The sequence below is a fragment of the Humulus lupulus genome, chromosome X, assembly GCF_963169125.1.
Source record: "Humulus lupulus chromosome X, drHumLupu1.1, whole genome shotgun sequence".
Classification (NCBI taxonomy): domain Eukaryota; kingdom Viridiplantae; phylum Streptophyta; class Magnoliopsida; order Rosales; family Cannabaceae; genus Humulus; species Humulus lupulus.
The window spans coordinates 230,057,855-230,071,926 of record NC_084802.1 but is presented as its reverse complement, the minus strand read 5'-3'; positions in this window follow the sequence as shown (position 1 = coordinate 230,071,926).

The following is a 14,072-nucleotide window of genomic DNA, read 5'->3' as shown; positions in this document are numbered from 1 at the left end:
AGAAAATTCCCCCTCACGGGGGTTACTATTATACGCCCTACCGCAGACCAGAGGGCTAACCTCCCAGGAGGTGCGAACAGCGCCTGATCCCGGTATCACATTGAGGCGGGAGCTTACCTCCCTCTTCATCCCTTTTTTGTGGGGGTGGCTAATTATTTTGGTGTCGCCCCCTTCCAAATAACTCCAAACGGATACAGGATGCTGGCCGCACTCCATATCCTGTACAAACTTAACAAATGGCCAGAACCTTCGCCCCACGAGGTCAACTATCTATTTGACCTTAAATCTAACCCACAGCACAACGGGAAGGGCTTCTTCCACATCTACCACCAAGACACCAGCTGGACGTTCTTGAGTGGCACTACCCATATATCCAACGTGGGGCACTACAATAAGGAGTATTTCCTTACTCCAGACATAACCAGCAACAACTTGGCCTTCGCACGAGGAGGTAAGAGCTTGTCTTTGACTGGTCGATACTTTAACTTAAGGTGTCTCCTTTCATTTTTCTCAAACTGTACTCTGTTTTTCAGGCCCTTGGTTACGTCCAACCCCAACACCAGACATGGTGTCGAGGTCCAACACTCTGGCCAGGATGTCTGACGCAACAAAAAGTGTCAAGACCCTGATAACTAAAACAAACTTGTGGCTGTCTGGCCTCCTGGCTCCTCGCCATGAAAATAGAGGGTCCGTGGTGGACGAAGCCACTGCCGAGGGGGTTCCCGAGCAGCAACCCCCCTATGCCTCCTCCTCGGAGGAGGCCAACGGGAGTTACAATCAGGGAACCCACGGGTAGCCCTTCCGCAGAAAGGCCTTCTGCTCCCCAAGGCAAGGGGAAACAAAAGGCCAAAGAGCCTATTGTTGACTTGGGAGAATCCTCCGACGATAATGGTAAAGTTATTTCGCTTTTAAATGGTTTGCCAATTCCCTGTCACTTGTTTGACGGGGATGGTAACTTTACATATGCTCCAAATCTAGGGCCAGACTTCTTCATGCCAGATAATGAGTATATGACTAATAGAGTCAATAGTATAGTGACCAGTAGTTGTAGCTCGGGTATTTACTTTGTTACCTTCTTTCAGTTGTCTAACATACTTTCACCTACCTCCTTTCTTGCTAACTTGCTATGTTTATCTACATGCAGATATGTCAACTCCCAACATCTTTGACATGTACCAGGCCGAGGATGAAGAGGAGGTTCCTCAATTCCAACGGAAGCCTAAGAAGAGAACTGGTGAATCCAGCCGCGGCCCTCCAGCCAAGAAGGGTCGAACAGAAGACCTTCCCCAGGACGTGCCAACTGGGCAAAGTCCTGCGCCAACAGGGCAAACTTCTACCCCTCCTCCAGTTCCTTCGGAGCAGCAAAACGCTCCTGCCCTGCCGAATCCTCCAGCCGCACCTTCCAGAGAGCAGCTTTCTCGTGAAGAAGCTCATGGGGCCAGACTCATGAGATGTGCCATTCGATCTACCAAGGACCGCCTTGATCACATCGGCAAAGGCGACTGTGTTAGGGCCGCAATGGTCCAAGCTGAAGAGCTGCCAGTCGACCAGATCCTGAACAGGGCTCTGAACGAAATCTCCAGCGTAAGTACTTCTTTGTATTTCAAGCTTTAGTCTTTTAGTCCTCATGATAAGTTCCAACTCCCTTTTGCTTTATTCACAGGCCTTGCTGTCTGCCACTACTGCTCGTACTCGAGCCCAGGCTTACCTCGAGCAGGCCGATGCAAAAGCCATCGAGAGGTATCAGGTGAAGGCGGCCGAGGAGCTTTCGGCTGCTGAGGCCAGGCATGCCAAGGAGTTGGAGGCAGTGGTCCGAGAGAGGGATGCGGCGGTGACTAAGCTGTCAGAGGCTGAAGCTGCGAAGGATGCAGCAGTCAAGTTGAGGCAGGAGTACCGAGATTTCAACAAAGCCCATCTTCGTGAAATTAAGCATCTGGGGGAGGTACTCAAGACCAAGGATGAGGCTATTCTCACTCTCGGGGGCAAGGTGAAGCAGTTGGAGCTTGACAACTCCAAAAATCTGGAAAAGTACAAAAGGACGACACTCCGATGTTTCTACAATTTATGGAAACATAATCAGGGTGCTGACTTTAGTTACCTTTCAGAGGAAGTTAGAACTGCGGATTTGGCTCGATGCGCTGCCCAACTGGCCGAAGAGGAGGCAAGAGCTGCAACCCCTGCCACTCCAAGCGTCGTTGGTGTAGAAGAAGAAGCTGTCAAGGACGCGACTAACCAGGATGCTGCCGAGGACCCTCCGGCCCCGAATGCCTCTTGAATTCTTCTCATTTATTTTTCCTTCTTTCCTTTACACGACCCACGGGTCGTGATGTAAAAAAAATATTTTTGTTTTTAAACTTTGCTGCACGAGCAGTAAATCTTTTTTTCTTTTACTTGAACAGTTACATCCAAGAAGCGATGCTTGCGGTGTAAGAGCTTTAATCTTGATGCTATAACATTTTTACTTATTATAACATTTGTCCGAATGACTGAACTTAGCATAGTACTTTGGCATGATTTAACAAAACCTAAATTTTGAAAAATACTCTAAGTACTGTAGCATGCTTTCACTTATTTTGTTCATGTGTTTACATACCTTGAGAGTATGCTTTGCTATCGATGTGCCTTATATGCCCCCCAAGTGATCGAGGAGCTTTTAGGTCCTTGGTCACTTGCCTTGACCATGACCTGTTCGAACATTCCTGTTCGTGTAAAAAATGATACTTGTAATACAGCAAAACAACACACGTAATGAACAAATACTTGTAAATGTAAATTCACAAAGGTTGGCAAGAATGACTGGTTGCGCACAGTCCCTTATAATCTCGTATTAAAAATGGACTAAACATGTCTTTACGAGTGATTCTTTAATAGAACCTTACATATACGAGCAGTTAGCCATACAGCGTGGCTAACCCTCTTTGCAAAACTTGTAAAAAATTGAAAATCTTTACACAAGCCAGTCCTTTAAAAAGGACTGTTCATTGATAATACTTGCGCATGTGTTCTCCATTCCAATAGCGTGGAACGAGATCTCCGTTTAAGCGTGCAAGTTTGTATGTGCCTGGGTGAAGGGCTTCTTCAATCTAGTAAGGTCCTTCCCAATTAGGTCCGAGCACTCCAGCAGTGGGGTCGCGGGTATTTAAGAAAACTCGTCGTAGGACTAAGTCTCCGACATTGAATTTTCTTTCTTTAACTTTGGAGTTAAAGTACCGGGCGACTTTTTGCTGGTAAGCAGCAACTCGGAGTTGAGATTTCTCTCGTATTTCGTCGATTGTGTCTAGTGATTCCATCATTAACTGGCTGTTCTGATCTTGGTCGTAAGTTAAGCGCCGATGTGAGGGGGGATCTAACTCGACAGGAAACATGGCCTCATATCCATAAGCCAAGGAAAATGGGGTATGGCTCGTCATTGTTCGATGGGATGTTCTATACGACCATAGGACTTCTGGCAGCTACTCTGGCCATGTTCCTTTAGCTTCTTCAAGGCTTTTCTTTAGGGTGTCTTTGAGAGTTTTGTTCACGGCTTCGACTTGCCCATTCGCTTGGGGGTGTGCAACTGAAGAAAAGCTTTTAATAACTCCATGCCTTTCACAGAAATCGGTGAATAAGTCGCTGTCAAACTGGGTCCCGTTGTCTGAAACTATCTTTCTGGGCAGACCATACCGGCATACAATGTTCTTGATGACGAAGTCAAGAACCTTCTTGATCGTGATGGTTGCAAGCGGTTCAGCTTCGGCCCATTTGGTGAAGTAATCAACTGCCACAACTGCGTACTTTACTCCGCCTTTCCCTGTGGGCAAGGATCCAATCAAATCTATCCCCCATACTGCGAAAGGCCACGGGCTCTGCATCTGTTTTAGTTCATTTGGAGCTGCTCATGGAATCTTGGAGAACCTTTGACATTTGTCGCATCTTCGTACATACTCCATCGAATCCTCGTTCATTGTTGGCCAGAAGTAACCTTGCCTTAGAATCTTCTTTGCCAAACTTTGCCCCCCAGCATGATCCCCACAGAAGCCTTCGTGCACCTCCTTCATCAGTTCCTTAGCTTTTTCTGGTGTAATGCACCTAAGTAGTGGCATCGAATATCCTCTTCGGTACATAACACCATTGACCAGTATGTATCTAGCGGCTCGCCTTTGCAGAGTTCTGGCTTTGTTTCTATCTGCTGGCAGTGTAGCATTCGTCAGATACTCCAGGTAAGGCGCCATCCATGTATCTTCTAGACGTATCTCCATATTGGCCTCTGCCGCTTCTATGCTCAGTTGATTCAGTCTTTCTACTGGAACTATGTTCAAGGTGTCTGCATCCTTCGCGCTCGCGAGTTTAGCTAAGGCGTCTGCGTTTGAATTTTGGTCTCGCGGAATTTGCTGGAGGGTGTATTTTGTAAACTGGGCCAGCAAATCTTTCGTTTTGTTCAGGTAGGCCATCATCTTTAAGCCTCGCGCTTGATATTCTCCCAGGACTTGATTCACGACTAGCTGTGAATCACTATAGATATCAAGCTTCTTTATGCTCATATCTTTGGCCATTCTTAATCCAGTGAGGAGTGCTTCGTATTCTACTTCATTATTTGACGCGGTGAAGTCGAACCTGATTGCGCAGTGAAATCGATGCCCTTCTGGCGTTATCAATATCACTCCCGCTCCTGTGTGGGATTCGTTGGATGAACCATCCGTGAATAGCTTCCACGAAGGAGTTTTGTCTTGAGGCATGGGTGCTTCAGGCTGTTCACACTGCTCACTGTCTGGGAGTTCGGTGAATTCCGCAACAAGATCAGCCAGGACTTGTCCCTTTATTGCTGCTCGCGGTGCATAAGTTATATCGAACTGCCCTAGTTCGACTGCCCATTTTAACAATCGCCCAGCCGCCTCAGGTTTTTGGAGGACTTGCCGAAGGGGCTGGTCGGTTAGAACTGTGATAGGATGGGCTTGGAAGTAAGGACGCAACTTCCTGGAGGCTAGTATTAAGCAATATGCTAACCTTTCGATTGGTGGATATCTTAATTCTGCACCGATTAGCCTCTTGCTGACATAATAGACTGCTTTCTGTACGCCTTCTTCCTCTCGTACTAGTACCGCACTAGCAGCAACTTCAGTTATCGTCAGATAAATAAACAAAGTCTCTCCTTCGATCGGTTTTGACAAGATGGGAGGTTGCGCCATATGAGCTTTCAAGGCTTGGAATGCTTGCTCACAGTCTCCCGTCCATTCAAACTTCTTATTGCCCCTGAGTAGATTGAAGAAAGGGACACATTTGTCAGTTGATTTGGAGATGAATCTACTCAGGGCAGCAATCCTTCCGGTCAAACTTTGTACGTCCTTGATTTTCTCCGGCGACTTCATGTCGATCAGGGCTTTTATCTTGTCAGGGTTGGCTTCGATTCCTCTTGAATTTACTATAAACCCCAAAAACTTCCCTGATCTGACTCCAAAGGAACATTTGAGGGGATTCAACTTCATCTGGTACTTATTTAACACATTAAAGCACTCTTGTAGATCCCTCACATGTCCTTCTGCCTTCTTAGACTTTACCAGCATGTCATCCACATATACCTCCATGTTTGCACCGATCTGCTCCTTAAACATGTGGTTGACTAGCCGTTGGTAAGTCGCACCTGCGTTTTTCAGTCCGAAGGGCATGACTTTGTAACAGTATAAGCCCGTATCGGTCCGGAAGCTGGTGTGATCCTCGTCAGGGGGATGCATTCTAATTTGGTTGTAGCCTGAATATGCATCCATGAACGAAAGGATCTCATGTCCTGCAGTTGCATCGACCAGCTGGTCGATCCTTGGGAGTGGGAAGCAGTCTTTTGGGCAGGCTTTATTGAGGTCTGTGAATTCCACGCAGGTCCGCCACTTGCCGTTGGGCTTGGGGACCAGCACCGGATTCGAGACCCACGATGGATAGAACGCCACCCTGATAAACCCATTCTCCTTAAGTCTTTCGAATTCTTCCTTTAAGGCTCTTGATCTATCTTTATCGAGCAGCCTTCTCTTTTGTTGCACGGGTGGAAAAGTTTTGTCTATGTTCAAGACATGGCTGATTACCGCAGGATCTATTCCCACCATGTCTTTATGCGACCAGGCGAAAACTTCCTGGTTCCTTCGCAAGAATTCCACCAATGCATGCTTCGTGGTAGGCTCTAAATTTTTCCCAACCTTCACGACTCTGGTTGGGTCTTTTTTGTCGAGTTGGACCTCCTCCAGGTCCTCGACAGGTCCAACATTCTCTTCAAAATCCCCAAAGCGAGGATCAAAATCTCCATCCTCACTTTGGGCAACACCTTATTTGGTGACTTTACCACCTAATTGGGCTTGCGTATCTATTGCCATCTGCAATCGGTCTGGGTTAGTGCTCCTCGACGTTCCACTTTTCGCCTTCATGACTGAGGTGTTATAGCACTCCCTGGCTTCCCTTTGGTTTCCCAAAACGTTTCCTACCCCCGCGTCTGTTGGGAACTTCATGGCTAAGTGCCACATAGAGATAACGGCCCGTAGACCAACCAGTATGGGCCTTCTGATAACGGCGTTGTACGCCGAAGGACAATCGACCACTACAAAGGTGGCGAGTAATGTCCTTGTTGCAGGCGCTGTACCCGTCGTTACTGGAAGTTTGATCATTTCGGCTGGGGCGAGTCCTTCTCCTGAGAAGCCGTATATCGTTTGATTGCAGGGCTCCAAGTCCTTTACGGACAATTTCATGCGTTCCAGTGTTGATTTATACAGGATGTTCACCGAACTTCCTGTATCGACTAGTACTCTTTTTACCATCATGTTGGCCATCTGGATGTCCACGACCAATGGATCGGAATGTGGGAACCGGATGTGCTGGGCATTGTCCTTAGAGAAGGTTATCTCATCTTCCCCTGACCGAGCCTTTTTCGGTGCATGGTCCTCCACAACCATCATCTCGATGTCCTGGTCGTGGCGCAGAGTCCGAGCATATTGTTCTCTGGCCTTTCCGCTACTTCCCACGAGGTGTGGGCCTCCACAGATGGTTAAGAGTGTTCCAGCCACGGGGGCAGGCTGTAATGGTGGCGAGCGTTGGCGTGTGGACGCCTGCTCATTGCCACCTGGAGCTTCTCATTGGGAATTTCCCGAGGCCCGTACATACCTTCTCAAGTGTCCTTGTCTAATAAGGAACTCGATTTCGTCCTTTAACTAGTTGCATTCGTTAGTGTCATGTCCGTAGTCGTTATGGTACCGACAGAACTTGGTTGTGTCTCTTTTCGAAATGTCCTTTCGAATGGGTCCAGGTTTCTTGTAAGGCACACTAGTGCTTGTGGCCTGGTAAACCTCTCCCCGAGACTCAACGAGGGCAGTGTAGTTAGTGAACCTAGGTTCATAACGATTACCCTTGGCTCGTTTGTTGTCGGAGGTGGAAGGCTCGTTATACGGCCGTTTCCCACCATTCTTGCCATTACCGTTGCCATTTCGGTTGCCTTTGCCGTTGCCATTAGGTTTGGAACCATTGGCGGCTTTGGCGGGCTCGGCGGCTTTCTTACCCTTGTTCGAGGGTTTTCCATCATCAGAAATGGCCTCTTCGAGCTTGATGTAACGATCAGCTCGGTCCAAGAACTCCTGGGTTGTTTTAACTCCTTCCTTTCGGAGACTTTTCCAGAGGGGAGAGCAATGTTTTACCCCTGCGGTAATGGCCATCATCTTGCCTTCGTCTCCTACTGTTTTTGCTCCTGCTGCCGCTCGCATAAAGCGCTGGACGTAATCCTTCACTGACTCTCCGTCCTGCTGGCGAATCTCAACTAGCTGGTTTGCTTCGGTTGGGTGCACACGACCCGCATAGAACTGTCCATAGACCTCCCTTACGAACATTTCCCAGGAAACTATGCTTGCAGGTGGGAACTTAAAGAACCACTCCTGCGCTGCTTCAGAAAGTGTCGCAGGGAAAATCCTGCACCGAGCGTCTTCGGACACTTTCTGAATGTCCATCTGAATCTCAAACTTATTCACATGCGAGACTGGGTCCCCATATCCATCAAAGTTTGGGAGCGTAGGCATCTTGAACTTGCTGGGAGTTTCAGCATTAGCTATCCTTTGGACGAAAGGAGTGCCTTTCCTCCTATCATGGTCGATGTAAGAAGTCCTTCCTCCGACCAGCTGTTGCACAGCCTGGTTGAGTGCGTCTATCTGGGCTTGCACTGCGGTAGGAATTTCGGCGGCCTCTGTTGTTGGGGGGATGTTCTCGCCGTGCCTCTCGCGACGATCATTGAGTACATCTCTCAGGTCCTCTTCTCTTCTTCGCTGCTCGCTACCACCGAGCCGGTTGAAGACATTATTTTGTCTGGGCTGCCCCCCAGCATCCTCTCTATTTGGTTGGTCATCCTGAGGTACTTGGCTCCTACTTTTACCTCTTTCTCCATTCCTCCCACCAGCATTTCCCTTGCCTGAGTCATCCTCATTGTACCCGTGGCCATCTCTGAACCTTGACTGGCTATGGTGAGATCGACTGTTCCCTCGATGCCCGTTTCTGGCTGAACCATCCCGAGCGTTAGAGGGTGGTCTGCGCTGGTCGTGGTGTCCCCGTGCACCATCGCGCCGTGGGGGGCCCCGGACCGCAGAGCCTAACTCTGAGTCTCTCTTGTTGCCGAGAGGGTACTGACCTCTGTTCGGTAGGTTCGGCCCATCATCCCCATGGCGTCTAGGGCTGCGAGGCTGATGCTCGGCCCTATTATGCCTCTGTTGCGGGGGATTACCCCGAGCAGCTTGGGATGGTGGCTGCGCCTCAGGATCCTGTGGGACATCGTCATGGGGCACCTGAGGCTGTTCGGGCCTTTGCGGACTCGAAGGCTGAATTGGCGGGCTCGGATTAGGACACCTCTGGGGTGGCCCATTCATCGGTTGGTCAGGCTGCGAAGCAGGTGCAGCCTGATTTCTCGCCAATAGCAAGGCTGCCTCCAGGGCTGCCATGGCTTCGTTCTAGCGGTGATCCACCTCTGCTTGCCTTTCGCTCAATTCCGCGCGCTGCCTTTCAATCTCCTGCTGCTGCCGCGCCATAACTTCAGCGGCAGTCTCCTGACTGGCTCTCAGACTAGCCAGCTCTTCTTGCAACGCGCCCAGAGTACTCTTCAGCGTTGCATCATCCATTTCCTCCTCTTCAAAGTCCAGTTGTGGCTCATCTTCCTCCATGCTTGCAGGAGGAGGAGGAGGAGGCGGGTTTGACGGTGCAGCGGCGGCTGCCTGTCCAGTTTTCTTTCCTGCTTTCGCCATTAGTTTTCTCAACAGCAATAAATCAATCTCTCAATGAAAGCACCAGAATGTTGACCCAAGATTTGGCCAACTGACACGGAGTCAAAACGTGATTGATATGAACGAATGTATAGAGAAGAACGTAATGACAAAAGTAAACAAAACACAGTAATTTATAGTGGTTCGGCCCCAGGATCTGGTAATGACCTACGTCCACTTAGACTGATATTGATATAAGAATCAGAAGAGTGATCAAAGAACTAGGGTTCAATGAGTTTCACTAACCTCTGAAGAACAACACAAGTTTACTAGGAGAATTACTATAGTTTCGAATGATTCAAAAGCCAAAAGTCCCTTCCTTTGAGCTATCTCTTGTTATTTATAGGCTCAAGGAGGGTTACAAAAGATTGTTACAGATATTCTTTCCTGAATGATCGGATACCCAGAATATTGTATGAGATAAATTCGGGATTCATAAAGATCTTCCCATAAATGTTGCCTTGTACACAGAACCATCGACCAGACTGGTTGCGGGTAAGACGGGCTTACCCTGCTTCTACGGTGTCTTCTGGTCGATGCTCTAGCAGACGCTTCCGGATGTCAGCCACGTGTCCAGAGATTACTTGCCACGTCATAAATGCAAATTTATTGGATAACACTTTGTAATCTCATTTATTATCAATAAAAGAATCGAAATCATTTTTTGACTTGGTCAATCACTTTGCTCACATGTTTTTTTTTATAATTATTTGTTTAATATAAACTTATGTTAAATCTCGAGCATATAGCTAATCGTATTTATAGTGACGTAATCACAGTGGAATATAAATATGATTATATGTTCAAAATAAGTTAGTCCTAAGATTAGTCAGTGCACATGATTTACACTGACTTGCCTATCTACGATATGATCTACTTACGCATTGCAGTGTTATGTTCTTTCCAGAACATTAGCAAAGTAGATAAGATCGGATGTATTTGTTACATTGGACAGGATTAATATTGACAATTGATAGGATAAGTAAACATACCGTTATTATCTATTCTAGTCATATCATATAGTTTACCATAGGTTAATTCAATCTCAATTCTGAATGGTTAGTATTCTATCTGATTGTATTGTTTGAGTTCTTTGACTTGTTCGTTACCAGCTTACCCTACAGACTAGCCCATACTTACATCTTGGGAACTTGGTAGTATAATTGAGTGGGAGTATTAATCATAGATATGAACATCTATAGCTTCTGATGAAGAAGTGAAATGATGGTTTCCTTTTCGTTTGGTTCAAGGTGCTAAATGATAGAGATCTCATTTCAGTAATTAATATTAGTTTACTGAAATATCATTTACAAGGAACTAAGTGTTTTAATGATAAAATACAATGCGGGGTAAAACGATATTTTAGTCCCATCTCATTGTAGGATGTCTATAGAGGATTGAATGACAATTATGGTTGTAACAATGGATAATTAATAACGTATCGATATTGCTTATAGAGCGTTCTATGAATTCAAGAGTGCGATTCCGAGTCTTTAGTGGAGTCACGAGGAATTAATAAGTTAGTAAATTTATTTGTTAGATTTATAATAAATTATTGGAGCTTGATTTCATAGGCGTATGGTCCCCACTGTACCTTGGATAAAATCATCTATATAGTGTCAATTAATTGATTTAATTATCAATTAGAATTATCAAAGTTGACTAGGTCAATTTTGGATAGTTTCATAGAGTTATACAATTTAGAGAAGAAAAGAGAAATTATGGTAGATTTATTAATTAAGATAAATTGATATATAAATTAATAAATAAGTTTAAATCAAGGTTCAAATTATAAATAATTAATTTGATAAATGATTTAAATAAATAAATAAATAATTAATTAATTCAATAGAAAATAATACAGGCCTTGATTTTAAGTCTTGCGGGCTTATAATTAAATGGGAAATTTCACGGGCCTAAAACCCGTGACAATTTCGACCTAGGGCTGTTAATTGACTATTATTTTATTGATTTTTTAATTAAATAAATGACCTAATTGAGTCTATAAAAGGAATGCTAAGAGAGGTGAAAACATAAGCCAAAACATAAGTTTAATCACCGGTTTTGTGATAGTTTTAGATTCTCTCTCTAAACATAAGTCCTTTTCTAAGCCTCATTGTTCTTTTATTTTCTTCTCTCTGTATCTATCTCATGTGTTAAGAATTTCCCACTCTAGTCTAGGTGATTCTAAGGATACTTTGGAAGACTGAGAAGAAAATTGAAGATCGGTTCAGTTTCATGGTAATACTCTATGACAGAAAGGATACAAGGGTTAGAGAAACTGATGGAATGACTCTATTGTTCCACTGCGTATAATGTAAGTATTCTTATCATTATTTCTCTTTGAATTCAATTTTAGAAACATGTTCTAGGTTGTCTCATATTAATTTGTTTCATATTAGATCTACATGAAAATAAATAAAGATCCTATATAAGTTTTTCCTAACACGTTTGACCCCATGTTCAACATGTTGGCCGAATATCAGTTATACCATATATTCACAGACAGTTCAAGGCTAATAAGCATACCAACCAATTAGCTCCTTGTGCATATACCGGTTTTCTTACCTTAAGTCCTGAGCAATGAAACGAGGCAACCTTGAGCACGATCTTTTTTTCCTAAGCCTTGCAGTAACCTAGTCACAACCATAAATGATACTCCTGTTAAGAACTAAATCCAAATACTGAATCCGGGACCAACCCCGTGCTTTCGGGACCTCCAATTCCACCAAACGGGGTGGTGGAAACGTCCCCCAAGCCTCCAAGCTCTTCCCAAGCCCTAAAAAAAACACAAGCTAAAATGTTTATTGGGTAGGGGCACCCAAAACAAGGGCAGGGATGCCCAAATCCCCCCTGCATAGAGCAAGGGCACCCAAACCAAGGGCAGGGGCGCCCAACAAGTCAAAAGCTCCCCCAACTCTCCCATGCATAGCGCAGGGGTGCTACTTCGTGAACCCTGAATTCCGGGTTGCATTTTCTGCAACTGTTCTAACCCAAATCGACCTAAGCCCTCAAAACTCATCAAACCAAGTTTCCAGATCAGATTTTTGACCCCAAGTGCCCAAGAACCCACAACTAACCTCAAAATACTCAAAAAACCAGAAATACCAAGAATCACACTTTGAGTTCTTAAAACTCAAGCTTTTCTCCAAGTCTGAAAATCACTACTCCAAAAATGAATCTCAGTTGTACCCAAGCATTAAAACAAGTAATAACCCAATTCTCTACTCAATTACTCTACCAAAACCACCTAGAACAAATGAAACTCACAATCCAAATTACAACTTCAAGAAAAGCTCAAGAACACCAAGAACTCAAGAACAGTTGGAGAATTTCTTACCTTAACTGCCAAATATGAAATTCCAAGGAAGAAGATGGCTCAGCCAGCTTCAATCTTTGCTTCCCCAGCCCTTAATTCTCCCTTTCAAGTCTCCAAATTCCAAGTGAAAGCTAAAGTTTGTTCTTTAGCTCCAAAACCCTTCCAAGAAGGTAACCAAGAGAGAGAGTGTATCACGTGAATGGACCAAAGTGCTCAGCAATTAAACTCAGTTTTGTCTAATACCATGGTCAAAAGACCAATTTTCCCTCACTTCCAATCAAACCACAAGACTAAGCCCAAGTGTAAATTAGTCATTTTTAGCCTAATCCCCCATTAACCTCAAATTACACCACATATTCCCAATTAAATCCATTAAGCTCAAATACCCATCAAATTAATTCCCATTACCCAGTAAACCTCAGTAACTTGCCAAATTAGCAAAATACCCCTAGGCTCACCCTGAGTCGGCTATTTATCTCCATTGTGACTTTACTGCTAAATTTCTCACTAGGATCGCCTCGTGCTGAATATCCCAAACATATCCACATAATAATGCAGTCTTAATCATATAGCATGTATAATTATAGATATACCCTCAACGAGTCAAAAATACAAAAATGCCATTTCCACGTGCATATTTAATACACACAAACATGCATAATTAGTCATATCATAATATAACTCATGTTATTCACATAATCACATAGATATTCAATTAACTCATATAATATTCCAATAATGCCCTCCTGACACCCTAATCAAGCCACTAAGCCAAATTAGGAACTTTGGGACGTTACAATAGTCATTGTGGGCTCGACTCTTACTACTGCTATACTGAAGTAGTTGGTATAATTTGGAATTAATACTTGTAAAATTTGGTACGGTATATGAAACAAATCATCATTAGAGAGAAAAACCAAAGAAGAAACACCAAAACTTGGGTATCATACTGATTCCACAATAGTTCGTAGGGATTTCATTGCCAAAACCACACGTTTGACAACATCGAAGTGCTACTCATCCTTACACTGTCTAACTCGAGTAAGTTCTTAATCCTATCTCTTTTTTTTTTTTCTAGGTTTATGACATTCAAATGAATGATTTCCTGCTTGGGAGAGTACTCTTCTACTCCATAAATACTTTTAAGGATTATTTAATTACTTCAACATTTCTCATTTCCAGCTCGTGCTAAACAATTATGAGATCCTCATGACCCTTAAATTATTTTCCATCTTTCAAGGTGGTTTGAACCAAGTCGACTAGAAATACAACATGTATACTCTAAAGGCATGCCCAACCAACAAGAACATCCCCAAGCAGGATGGATTCTTCTATATTAATAGTTAGGGGAAGCCAAAGAAAGGTGACTTCATGGACGACCAACAAAGTAACCCAGGTTCCTTCAAGGAACAATTCTTCATGACCACAATTAAGGAAGTTGACAATTTGCACTTCCAATGAGTTGGTAAATAGCTTGTGCTTTACAACCTTCATTCTTTTCAATCTTT